General features: G+C 35.9%; 1 long non-coding RNA gene across 1 annotated transcript; it reads left to right on the top strand.

Moving 5' to 3' along the window:
* Positions 1–6,164: 6,164 nt before the first annotated feature.
* Positions 6,165–8,073, top strand: LOC117345172. The gene is made up of 3 exons (XR_004536372.1): positions 6,165–6,235; positions 7,043–7,105; positions 7,581–8,073. It is a non-coding gene; the product is annotated as an uncharacterized LOC117345172 (long non-coding RNA).
* Positions 8,074–14,900: the final 6,827 nt, after the last annotated feature.

Genomic DNA, 14,900 nt, shown 5'->3' with positions numbered 1-14,900 from the left:
TGCGCGTATGTTTTTCAACACATTACTTTGGAATTTGTTCAATCTCCAGTGATGGCTGCTGGTCATACCATATTGACTGCACTGCTAAGTTGGCATCCAAAAAACTAGTATTACTTAAAAAACTTAACTATGTAGTGTCTAGACATTCTTTATTTGTTCTTTATAAAACATATATTCGTCCATTTCTGGAGTATGCATCTGCAGTCTGGGATGGGTGTTCTCAACAAGATTCTGAGAAAAAAACTTAAGACAGTCGAGACACTTGCAGGTCGGTTAGATACTGGCCTACCAATATATGAATTAAGATACTGTAAACGTACATATTTTTGCGGTAATTTTATTTTAGCGCTTTTCGCGCTGGAAGCCTTGCGCTAAATTATGATTGCGCTAATTACTTTTTGTACGTTTTAGTTCTATAGAAAGTTCTGTGGATGCGCTAATTCATCATTGCGCTAACTGGCTAAAATCTGCAAATGAGCTAAAATTTGATTGCTAAAATAAGTACGTTTACAGTAATCACTTTATTTTAAGACAGGATGGGAACTTAAACCGAATGTCGCAAAAAAAAAAAAAAATCAAGCTATCAACACTTTTCAAAATAGAAAATGAATGACACCAAATTATCTGTTAGAACTGCGTCCTTCCGAGACTCCGTTATGAAACATCAGCAAATCCTACTCGTAACCAAAATTACTTCACTATCCCAAGATGTAGGACTGAACTACTTAGAAAATCATCCATACCTTCATCTGTAACACAATGAAATTCCCTTACCCTTCTATATAGACATCTCAGCCTCTTGTTGTGTTTAAAACTGTTTACGACATGATATTGTTTCTGTTCTATTTTTTAACAGTGGGAGATAGAAAACTTGAAAAAAGGAAATCACCCGGTAAGAAATATTAGGAACCTAAACCTTCCAGAAATCCTTCTAACTGACACAAACACTCTTCTTTGGGGAAATCAAGATCTCATTTAAAAAAAAAAATAGTAAAACTTTTTACCTTTATTTTAAGTACATTAAGGATACAAACCGTTTCTAGTAGTCTTGATTACAAAAAAATACATAATGTTTTGTTGTGAAAACCTTGGTTAATACTGTTGAGTAGTTCAGGGTACAGAGAAACAACTGTCAACAAAACAAATTATAACAAATTATTTTGTTAATTCAATTTATTTAATCCAAAATCATATTTAAATGTACATGTTAAGACAGCCATGATGTATGTAAAATGTATTTAAGTTAGGGGAATGTTAACTATACGTTGTAGGAAATTGTGCCAAATCCTTTTGTCACTTTAATTTAAGACAATAAAATATGTTAAAAAAAAACCAATTAAACGCTTGTTAGAGGGTATTTATTGTGTATAATGCCATGACGAGCGTGTTTCAATATGTGCTGGAAACAAATGTTTGATTTTAATACTGTGATTTTAATACTGAATATCAAATATATATTGAGTACGTATCTCTAGCACGAATTTATTTTTAACCCCGAGCTTCTTCAGAGACTGATATATGTAATTGGATTATGATTGTCATCGGTCAAGGTTGAAGGTCAAAGCTAGACCACACTTAACCACTTTAAAAATAAAATTCTGATGTACGATATAGCTCACGAACTCCTTGACAGATTTAATATATTGATTAGGGGATGGGTATATCTATATCAGCCCCGCTCACGTTGCTTTTATTCTTTCTTGAGGATAACGTTCCAATGGTTTCATTCTATTTCATATATTGTTCTCATTTTGGAGATGTTATATAATATACGATTTATTTAACAACAAAGGAAGTGATGTAGATATGCGTTTAGATCACAAGATATTATCTAGGGATGTACTTTGCATAATCACAAAAACAAACTAGCACGTACTTGTCCTTCCACAGTCTTCCATACATAGTATTCATGCCCGTGGATATTGATCCCATAAAATACTTTTCCTTCCCATTTTCTTTCCCCCAGGAAGTACAGGTGTTCTCAAACGGATCAAGTAACCATGATAACGGTCATTTATGGCGATCTAAGACTATCAAGTAATATCTTTTTTAACGACATAAGTATATAATTTGTAATTAGTTATAACAGCAATTTTACTTACATGTGGGCGGTCATGAGTAAAGTGGCCTCTAATTGGGTTATGTTGATCACTTTCAGACTAATAAGGACTGTGCTAACTCACTGGATTTTACGCTTTAATTGTGCGTGCTGATATTTATCCGACTTATAATCAAATGGAAGGACACACAAGTACAGGTATGTCGACACAATCATTAGATTAAATGAGCTGTTTATTGATTTTAGTGTTTTGCAAACCAACTTGAGTGAACGTGTCCTTATAATAGTACGCATGCACTTCAGGAAGGTACATCGTACATTGTAAACTTCGTCTTTTTTTGTCATTTGGTGTCTCGTCCTCAAAACAACCAGGGTGGTATGAGAGACGGATTACCTGCTTTAATATAATTTATTTCTGTAGGTTTCGCCCATGTGGTATTTCAACTTTCTGCCAAGGCTGCGCTCTGCTCACAAATTAAACTGGCTCCCTCCCTTATTTTAATTAGTTCTCTTCTCTCCGTCAGGGCTGCGATCCACATGGGGATGTTTGGGGTTACAGAAATTAATTGCTTGCTGCGGGTTTCACGTCCTTAGACCAGCTAAGTGGTACTCGGTATGAAGACCGTCCAATAACGATGACATCATCCAAACTTGATACTGCCATCGAACTGGAAGACAATACCTTGCGTCGTTGATATGCCACCACATCCGGTTACCTACTGGCAAACGGCTAATTCTCCTTCGGGTAGACGTTCAAATTAACTGTTAAAACCAGACATTGAAAAAAAAATATATCCTGTTTTCTCTCATTTCTTAAACAATTGTTTTGTGTCGTTTGGGACTAATATTCTCGCTACAGCCTTGGTCTAAGAGAACGGATAAAGGAAGTGCGAAGAGACGACAGCAAGACACGAAAAAGAGATGATAGCAAGGAATGAAATAGAAAGATCCCGAATGTTGCAAATGCGACAGTCAATAAATTTATTAAGACGGCAAAGACGAAAATTCGTTATTCTCCACTGTTATAGGACTTACCTACGATCGTACACAGCGGGATACAACGGGCCTTGTTCTTGGTTCTCAAATGTTCTCTATAGAACTTGTCACACACTACCATTAACTCGCCTAGGGTAAACCGGAACAGACAAACGACAACGACGGGAAAATCATCAGAAAACAATCACAATAGGTCATAACAATGGCATGGTAATGATCGTAAGGACCGTGACAATATTGTTAACTGTCAACTATTTTGCCACGGTTATCCCGCCTCGATTAAAAATCTTGTGGGAGCGTTAGAACGTGGAAATCGAAGATGAACGTAAGATGACTCAACAGTAATGCGCAACAGACCTCGATAGTTGTAGGGGATCTTGATGAAAAGAGATTATCCACATCAAAACGAAAACGTAATCCTAACTCAAAATCTATAAAATAATATATGCATTTATCAAGACCAGATGCTCCAGGAGAGTAACCGTCTGCTACTTCATCGACTACACCCGCCTTGCAAATCTAGGTCAAATTAAGATTAAGTCACATCATCGTACAGAGAACACACAGGATTTTAGCGCCTTTAAAAAACAAATTGAGTATTGGAGCCAAAATGAATTAAATTGTACCATACTGCTGTTTTGTCCTTCTAAGACTCGTCAGTGATGCAAAGGACCACAAGGATTGGTCAGAGGAAGCGATCAAAATAAGACACAGGAGGGAACTCCCAGGTATACCAACAAACATCATGCAGGTCTGATTTCATCCCGTCCTAGGAGATCATAATAGTAACCATATAACATGGTCTTCATCAACCTGTCTTCATCAACCTGTCTTCATCAACCTGTCTTCATCTATGTCTTCATCAACATGTCTTCATCATCCTGTCTTCATCAACCTATCTTCATCAACCTGTCTTCATCATCCTGTCTTCATCCACCCGTCTTCATCCACCCGTCTTCATCCACCTGTCTTCATCTATGTCTTCATCAACCTGTCTTAATCAACATGTCTTCATCAACAAATCTTCACCATCATGTCTTCATCAACATGTCTTCATCCATGACTTCATCAACATTTCTTCATCCACCTGTCTTCATCAACATGTCTTCATTCTCTTGTCTTTTTCCACCTGTCTTCATCAACATGTCTCCGTTATCCTGTCTTCATCCACCTTTCCTCATCAACCTGTCAACACGCTTCATCTACCTGCGCTTTTCGAAACTTTGGTGTTTTTTCTGCCATACGTGCTTATGTCACAGAAATTTTGATAATAGGAACAATCCCTTGAATACCAAATCGACTGTGACATGCTAGCACCGTAGGAGGGAAAGAAGATTGCTACTATCTGGAAATAGCAATTTAACAATTCGGAAATTGAACTGCTACAGTTTAATTGTATGCTGGCCCCTTCTGGTTACGTTGTAAGTAAAAATCGTGGTTGATGTTGAAGAGTCTGGTGTCCTTGGACTCTATGGGGTATATCCAATAGACTTGGTTAATACAGCGTTTGTTATTCAAAGTTGAAAACCGTCAATATACCTATAGCAGTTGTGTAGGTGATATTGAAGGACTTTGCAAGATCTCTATTACCTTATCGTATAAAGTTTTCAATACAATCAGTTTCGTACGAAAACACAAACGAGTTAGCCAACAGAGGGGCGCAATTTGTTCCCATGGGTATAACAAAGATGTTGTCGATCAGGACTTCAATCCTTCTCGCGATTTAGATTTCGGTTATTTTCGGTTATTTTCGGTGGTTATTTTCGGTTATTTTCGAAGGGTCCAATAGTAGTACAATGTATGTTTCACAATATACGCTCTCGTATAGTTCAAAGCTGTGTACTTATAACAATATTCGTGCCTCTCACGGAAATGTAAGGACAATAATTCCATTCATGGAGTAAACAGTATCCCAATACGTCTTGAGTCCTTATATTTTTGGAAGTTTGGATAAAGCCTTAACTGAGCCACTTCTCGAGCTAGAAATTCGATGGTGATCGGCATCACTGGAAACACAGTTTCCTCTAGTTTTACAACGATTCCACCAACGTGCACAACTGTCAATAATATCAAGAGACAAAGGCCATACTTGAAAAGTATCAGACACAAATAAAAAGACCAAATATCTCCTATGTGTAGAGGAACTAGCCTGCAAGAAGTGGTGCAAATTTAATGCTTTTTTATCCTGAATTAAAGCGACACAAACTTAATAAACGGCGATTTCTTCATATGAATAGTGAAATGGGTTTAAGATATGGCGATATTGTTTGTAAAGAGAAAGCCGAAGGGAGTCACGTGGGTGGCCGTGACGAGTCCGCGCAGCGTTCTGCTAATGAACGGCAACATATGCATTCCTCCATTGCTGAGGGTCAAGCAGGGAACACCGATGAAGTACCATTTCAATGACTTTGGTTATCATGGCATGGTGACAGAGATCCGGCCTTCCTTGCACGGGCGAACACTAAACTAAAAGGTCAAAGTACGGCAGTGTCAAGGAAGTAGGATGAAAAATGTAAAGTATAATGAGTCTCCTTTTAGCTGTCTTTATGAGACGAATAATAGACTTTTAGTAGATGCAGAGTGATTAAGTGTATAACATTAATTTTAATTCTGCGGCTTAAGATTGCTAGGCAAAGCACAATGAAGCACATTCATCAATTATTTAATGCGTTAAAAATAAACGATATATATATGTTCGTTAAAAATAAAGTTCTCCAAGAAAACTTTGTGTACTTGCCCCGCTCTGTGAAAAAATGCTTATTCATCCCTTCTATAAAAAGGTTACATAACAAATATTTTGTCGCGCGTATAGATTTCATATTCGTGCCTCCCGCAAGCTTTCTGCCATGATTGGAATCAATTTTCAATAGATAAAGTAGCGATGATCTTATAAACACCATGTATATTATTATTAATTACGTAGTCTCCAAAAAGCAATTGAAACATCTATAAATCTTCAGCAAAGAATTCCACCGGGAAATTTTCGTTAAGGAAAGTTCGTGATATTCCAGGATTGACTTGTTATTGCAGAGATAAGGGATCCAGTTACGACAAGGACATAGATAAATACTGAAGATAGTACGTGATAGGTCTTCACACTTTCCAAGTCCTCCAGTATAGATAGTCAACATGTTGAAACAAGCCTGTCTTATAACTTTGCTGGTTTGTGTATCGTCTCAGGTATGATCGCACGCAATGCTTTTACTAATTACTTCAACAAAAAACAGCATTTTCATCCTGTAGTGATATATATTACAAGTAGTCAGCGTCTTTGAATTGATTCGTGCGATAGTTACACTCTATGCATACAAATTGGAAAAACATAATCTTTTAGGTAATAACGACTTTCTTTCTCGCAATAACGACATTATTTCTCTTAATAACGACGTTCTTTCTCGAATTTGGGTGGATATTACCCCAGGGACTGAGCACGAATTCGTAACCCATAGTCCATATGCATATATACATTTATTATAAAATCAGATTTTTTACACTTTGTGATTGGCCAAAATAGTGTCACGTGATTTCTGATAGAAAGTCGTATTGACCGACCGTGCATAAAAAGTTGATAAAAATGCTGACTGACTGAGTGTTTCTAAAAACAGATTGATAACAATTTTATTTGAATTCAGTGTATGATTATTAAAAATCAAAACAGTTGTTTTATAATAAAACTATTACAGCCTTTTGATTTCGGTCAATACATGTTTTTTTTCAACTATAAAAAAACATCTATCAAGATGCTTCGCCCTCATTAAATATTTTATTCTACCAGGTTGGTATAACACCATATGGACCTCACTAAAGGTCCATAATTGAGAAGTATGATAGAATAATACATTTTGTTTCATTGTAGTCCTATGCGACTTCTGAAGTATACGTTATTGGCGGTGTAGTGTGTCTTCGGTATGTTTCTGGGTTGCGGTCTTTTTAATGCTCAAAATTAGGCAATGTCCATTTCATATCACATTTTTACTGTAATTTCAGCTTTTCGGACATCGCGAGCGTCCGGAACATTCATCATTAATGTTCTACTACGACCCGATATCGGTAAGCTCTTTTCATATCCACAAACAGGGGAATGGTATCTATAATGTATGCATTATGGAAAATTTGCTTTTATTTAAATATTTAGTTTGAAAATAAATTACAGAACAGGTATTAATAATATAGGATTATAGTGACGATTCGGCGGAATTGGTACTATATTTATATCTAAAAGTGGTATTTATTTCTATTTTGTATAATCCTATGTAATGAGGCAATGCTTCATCCAGATTCAATTCGATCTATTACTCAATTCTTATCGATATGTGCTTTTTACACACTCTAACTAGATCCATTGTTCAACTAAGATCCATGTATTATATATAGGACACTTACTTGAACTTTCTTCATCTACATAAGTGACGGACTATATAGTATATTGTGTTGTACTGAACACTTCTGTTATTTGTAAATCATTAGTTATTGGCAATGATTTCTGTAAAACAATTTGATTTATGTTACCAATATTTCCTTGAAGCACTACCTTGTTGGACGGACACACTCCAGTTGTTACTTCATGAGCTTAAGCGATGACGATAAGTCTAAAGTCCACACAACTATTGGACTAGAACAAGTTGAGGTATAGTATCACATGGATGCGTATCGAGAAGTTATGGAAAAAAGACCACTATCTGTTTCTCTTCTAGAGTTGCGTCTTTGCTAGCGAAGGCTTCTGATGGAGTTACACTCCACAAACCCTTGACAGATATAGTCGTGTTCAAAGCGCCCCGCCCTGGAATCCCAGGGCTCTAATCCGACCGCATCCTACATTCAGGCTTGAACGCTCGTTTCGATTGGTTGAACATTTCATGCGTAGCGGGCGGTAATTTATAAACAGAAATACTATATCTCCAAAACAGAGCAATTATGACAAATTCAAAACAGAAAAGGCTGTTACTTTTTATAGAAATTATCAGTTACACCTTTTACATTATCACCAACCTCCAAAATTTGGGACACGGGAATGTAACATATAAATGGCTCTTTATTAGATATATAACTATTTATTAGGTACATATTCTTTCACTTTTTAAGATATTTAACTTTCGCTTTATCTGTCAGCGATAATCATTTGGACGAAATTATTATCATCGTAGTGTTGATTAGATATATTTCTGTACCACTGGATCCATCTTATTTATTTTTGTGAAAAGCAGTATATATGCTATTGAAATTGTATTTTTTCTGTAAAAATATTTTTTCGCAAATCAATGTAAGGATGAAAAATACCGTATTACGAGTTTTCAAATGCATACGTTCGCTTGATTTCGTTGATGGAGAGGAGAGATCTAACTCATAATTTGAAGTTTCAAAAACGTTTCAAAATGTGTCCCTACATCTTCATGTTTTACAACATTTTTTTTCTAAATTGTATAAAATGTTTTAATATTTTGTGTTGTGGTTCTTACAGAACTTGTATTATCAAATTTGACAAAAACAAATGAAGAGTTCGTATAATTGTTTTAGCAAATAAATTCTCTTGTCCTTAAGTTCATCTTTGTGTAGCATTCAATCCCGCTATTAGGATAACCTGTTTAAAATGTAAGATGCATATAATGTTGAAGATATCACTCTCTATAAAAACATATTTCTGCTCCTTTTAACGGCTTTTATAGACAGGTGTGGCTATATAACATAATACTACTTACGTGTTTACTCCTGAGATCGTGCTGTAAATATAATGAAGGACATTTTTCAAAATTATTTTATCTCATCTCAGTTGAATAGAAATAATGTTACAAAATAATTAATGGCGATCCTAGGTGTTGATTAACTACACTTCGCACGTGGTATGACTTTCAGTACAATTACAGTGTCCGAGCGACACCAACAGTACATATGTATCCTCACGTGCATGTTATTGATTTCCAAATTACGGGAAAAATTACCTGTTACCTGGTTACAGATGTGGATGTAGAAATATTATACCGAGTGTTATTAAATGTATATTAATGTAGCTCCAGTATATGATCTGTTTACGTACATGTTTGTCAACTACCCAGGTAATTAGTTACACGCCAAACCGGGATGATAAAGTCAAATGAATATCAAATCAGCAGTGATGTACAAATGTAGAATATGTTTTATTGCCAACTGAATTTGAGATTTCATTAAACAGAGAAGAATATTTCAAATTTGATTAGTTAAAAAAAAACAACGTCATCTCATAAACCCGTTCTATAGGCGCGTGAACACGACAGCGACAACAACAACAACAACAACAACAACAAAATATATTTCTGTTCGAGAATTTAAAACAAGCTAAACAAAAAGGTAACACAAGGTTGATTGATTATCGCTACTTTTAACTCAAGGATTTTCAATAATCAATGTGTTCTGTAAAAATACAAATGTAAAGAGTTGCAGCAAAGCAATAGTGGTTACAAAACTAGCTTCTCAAATTTTTCTTTATATCTTTTCTACTTCAAAACAATTTGTTACTTCTTGGTGTCTTAATGGTTAAGACAACTTCATTATGCTGGTACATTTTGTGTAGTTACTAAACGTATTGGCATCACGAAGTCATTCATTAAATTAATAGCAGTTAGGAACGCTTATCCCAATGGCCATTAAAACAAGAATGGACAGCGTGCAATACTACCATATCCAAGGTATGCATTAACAATGAGATTACAGTAAATCATTAGGTTAAACAAACAGAGAGAGAGAGAGAGAGAGAGAGAGAAGAGAGAGAGAGAGAGAGAGAGAGGACTGGTAACACCGTATTTGTGGGGACATTTATCCGGGGAAAAAAAACCACGTTGTGGGGACATGGTCTGGTTATGGGGACATTACTATGTCCCCACAGTTACGGTCTTCTAAAAATGTTCACTGAAGCTCTGAAGACATTCTCTCTCGTTTAACTCGATGTCCCCACAACGAAATGAGAGTTGACTCTCAAGTCCATGAATTGCATGTTGTACATACAAGCCGTCGTCTTTCTGTTACGAAAGCGTTTATTGGTCGAGCAAATATACGGAGAACCAATGTAATCGTTGCTTTCATACCCGATATACATAGTCCCTAGAAGATCGAGTGTAGTCGTATTGTCCCCACAAACGCGGCTTTAGGTTTGATTGAGAGATTCGTGAAATGCACACAATTGTGATTACATATTGCTTGCTAGAGTTTAAACTACTTTTTGCTAGTAAATGTGTTTTGTTTTTGTTTTCACAAATAAACCTTATTGTTCAAAATTAAATGAAAAAAAATTGTTTTGATCAACACTAGGTTTTTAACTAGATCTAATACATCAGATCAGGATACATGTTCATTAGAGTGAAATAAAATCGTGAAATATGGAATTTTATTTTGCCCTATATAATCTTCAAGTATCTATATTATGGCGTAGACGTTTAAGAATTTGTATTGCTATGGTATTTTAGCTCTTGGTGTCGCCGAGAGAATCGATTCTGCTATGGGGCATACCTAATGCGACGAGAACCATTGAAATATTGACGAAAAACACAAAGTTAGTTAAAAAAAATGGTTAAGGTACGATATAAAGAAATTGATCGACTCTTGGAAGATGGCCAAAACGGATAAAGTGAAGTAGATTGGTAGAGAAATGAAATTACCGTAGTTTGAGCGCAGTGAATTATACGGAAATTATTTTCCCTTGTGTGACAAGTTTTCTCATAAGTGGCACAGTTATGCATTTTTGCACGTGCAGGTCAGGTAGATTGGAGTATGTGGTCATTCAGCAAGAGTAGACCAGCATGTTCACACGTGTTTATTTTTATATATTTACATTTACACTGCAGCGCCACTATATAACTTTCCCAAGCTCACTTGGAAGTTATGAGTCCATAACTTCCAAATCTATCTTTATTATGACGTCATTATTATAGTGACGTCATAAATTGTAACGTCGGCGATAACGAAAGATGGCTGTTCAAAAGGCTGTTCCGTCTTTGACGATAATAATTTGTTAATTCATTATCAGAGTAAAATTCCTGGATATAGTCTTTCAAATTCGTTGTCAAATGTAAATATAGAGCCTATAAAGAGGCCCTGTGGCACTCTGGGGGTTAAAGAGAACTGGTACAAGCACAATGCAACTTCTGAATAAAAATACAAACAAACAGCACATCTCCATATATGCAATGACATTTCTAGTTAGGTAGTTAGAGATAGTTGTTGACGTACGGTATGTTGACTATTGTGGCTGATATTTGACAATTTGTTTTGCGTTGAAGCCATCCCTATATCTTTTTCAAGCACAGAAACTGAAAATGACCCCACTAATTTTAATTTTCAGGATTCCAATTTTAAACTATGCAGAAGGAACCCATTTATTTCCAATTTTAAACTATGCAGAAGGAACCCATTTATTTACGAAAGAACCCCATTTATGCACATATATACAAAAACCCAGCGCGAACCCTGCTGTTAGTATTGTTTGATCGACAATGATGATTCGGTTCTCATTTTGGGGACTTGATGTTTACTTGGGTGTGACCAAGACGCTTACTCTTCCGGAACATATGGTCTTATTCTTCTTGTAATTTTAGGAGGGTCTCCATGTAAATCTTTCCTTTGTTCATGATTTGCTTCTAGTTCAACCGATTGGGTGCTTTGTCAGGTTTTCCTTCTTTTTCAAGTTTTCGTTTTGTTGTCTTCAATAAGACAAACACACACAAGGGAACGGACGTAAAAAACTGAAATCACATGTTCAAAACGGCAAACTATAAATTCATTGTCGAGCTTGGCTACTGGTGTTTGTGCAAATTAATGACTTTGACCAATTTTCAAGATCATAGGGGTCAAATGTCTTTAAAGATACAAACAACTTTTTGTTTATCCTATAGCATGCTTGAATAAGAGGCTATCAAATTTGTTTGGTTTGATTGCTTTTACGGCCTATAAACACCCGAGTCATTTAAGGACGCCCTCCCGGTGTATACACTATGTGATTATGTGGTTATTTCGTGTGCATTTGGGAAGCTATGGTAGGTACGTGTAAGCATCTTGTTTTAATTCGAACCTAACATATTTAAGTTAAAGCAAATGGAAATACATTTGAGTTTAAACTCTCTCTTTCTTTTTTCATTTATATTCAATGTTTGAAGCTATATGTTCATAAGTATGTGGTTGTGTCTGCAGACAAAGTATTCAACAACTTGCTTGTTAAAAGAACTAGGACTGATTGTTAACCAAGGTAACCATACTTACACATTGACCGGTTTTTCGAAAGATGAGATACTATCTAACAATGCTTCCTTATTACACTCTTACAAGTTACCAGTGAATGCCGAAACTACACAAGGATCTTTATAAGCTACGTTTTATCACTGGCTCTGTTAATTGCTAGAGTAGACCAAATAATTATCAAATCTTCTTACTACCACTCTTAGTCCCATTAAAGCAGGGCTTCAGTCTAATTGTGACACCGTTAGAAATGGAACTGATATGACGTGGATTTTGAAAAAATCGAAAGATCTTCTGATCAATCTTGAGCACCCCTCCTAAACAATGTTTCGTCCATGAAACTATTAGATTCCCCCCGTGTACACTTCCATACCTTATACAAAACTGAAAGAACGTGTTCGATCTCTCCTTCTGAGAGCTTTCTTTTCCAAGAAAGGTGGACGATGAAAAAATATGTGGGTGTGAGCTTTCTTGAAACATACTTTGTGAAAACGCAACAAAAGTTAAGCTGAAATATTTGACGAATTGAATTCCTGGTTGAATTTTTTGTTAAGTAAAAAGGTCAGATTTTTTAGCAGTTTGTTGGCATGGGAACAAACTGTTTCCGACTCATAGCTGACTTGTTTTTGTTTTCATACGAGGCTGACTTGTGGAAAACTGATCAGGACAGGTAACAAAAACCTTGCCAAATCTTTTAACTTCACTTTCAGATATATCGACGATGTGTTGTCTATAATTAACAAGATGTTTGCTGACCTGGTCGATCGTGGAACTTGAAATAAGGGACACAACAGATTATCTCATATCTCGCCATGTTGGATATAGTTTGCCCATGTAAGATAGCTATGTAAGATAAATCTATCTTACATAGCATTTCACGCGCGCGGAGTAATCTGCGTTCAAGGGGGACAACTCTTACAACGTGCAGACTGGCCCACCCGACAGGTTTGTCATTTGTCATTAAAAAAAGTGTAAACACACACAATCACCTGGCAATGACAGGAAGTAAAATAAAAGCCACACATAAAAAAATTCTAAAAAAGAAAATGTCAAACATCACAACCGATGAAATGGTTCCGTTTGCGTCAGCACGGGGGCCTGGAATTTGTTTACTCTACTGTACTGTCAGTAGGGGACTGTTAGGCCTACTCAGTAACCTGTGTATTTAGAAGTTGGGAATTGGCTCTTAAATGAACGAACATTCGGTAAAAATGATACCCCTCGATGTTCATATAAAAATATTTATTTTAATTGTAACTCAGAGTCTATATTTGTATAGAGTAGCCAGGAAAACTGTCATCCTAGCCTTTGAATATGATCATCGTTATCGACTGACCTACCTTCGTCATTCCATCAAGAAAACCGGTTAAACACATATAATCCTATGTCACAGAAAAGATCGAATACTCGTATAGAGTCACTGTTCGCTGGTTCACACATGAAGTTGCCAAAATCACAATGAATTTAAAATTACCAGCCACGAAACATCGCCGCGTCATGGCGATCGAGATCGACATCACTTTCAATAGCCTTGAACTATGAATGAAATTCCAATGACAGTCGTGACGTCATGCAGTGACGTAGTATTTTATGAAAAAAAATATGACTTGGCATTAAAAGTACAGTGTGTTCCGTGAAATGATTAAATATGTCGAGATGCAAATCAAATTATATGTAAAATTAGAAAACTCATTTCAGCGTTGGATTTGAGTATTGTTGATAGAACTCCTTTTTCTCGGATGTTGACAATTTGATCACGGCCACGTAAAAGTCGGTCACGTTACGGCAATTTTTGTCGGCGAATTGTTCATTCGTTCATCACTTAACCACAAAATGAATGAAATTTGTGTGCAAACTCAGTTTGCCTAAATTGGGTATGATCTTTCAGTATATCACAAGTATTTTTAGTAAAAACGTCAAATAAAGAATTTAAAAAATTGAAGAAAATGTATGGCTGAGGGACACTTTCGCCAGAAATTTGGTAATGATATGAGAGAAAAAGACTCTTTCATTATGTGTGTATGTAGGATAGGGATATTCCACCCTCGGGATCACAAAATGTGGTAAAACCCTCGGCAAGCCTCGGGTTTCACCACATTTTGTGACCCCTCGGGTGGAATATCCCTATCCTACATATACACATATGAAAGAGTCTTATATTCTTCTACATCAGCTGCTTACCCCAAACTCTTCTTAAACCATTACCAATATACACACCTTACTGCTAAGCTATGTGTTACACGTGACACGCGATTGTGAACTTTCCCTTTCTTGATGTAGAAGAGTTTGTTTGTCAGAAACCGATATCTATCACGAAAATCTCTATATTCAGAGCAAATCCTAGAATAACGAATACAATGCGACATATAAACACCATAGGTTGGGAAGCAGGTATAACAATATCAAGACAGTGAAAGTTTACGATTAGAGAATCGAAATAGATACGTTTATCATATAGCTCCATTAGTAGTAAGCTTCCCATGTTGATCATATTTTAAATAAAGATCGATATAAAAAGTCGGTTGTGTAGTTGAATTCAAGTTCAGAAGGGTAAGTTATCTTAGATTCCTAAGTAAACTAACCCTAGGATATTTTATTGCCTTTGGTTATATTTACTATATAAGTTGTTTTAATTCTATTAATCTTA

The sequence above is a fragment of the Pecten maximus genome, chromosome 16, assembly GCF_902652985.1.
Source record: "Pecten maximus chromosome 16, xPecMax1.1, whole genome shotgun sequence".
NCBI classification, from domain to species: domain Eukaryota; kingdom Metazoa; phylum Mollusca; class Bivalvia; order Pectinida; family Pectinidae; genus Pecten; species Pecten maximus.
This window is presented reverse-complemented; position numbering and strand designations above follow the sequence as displayed.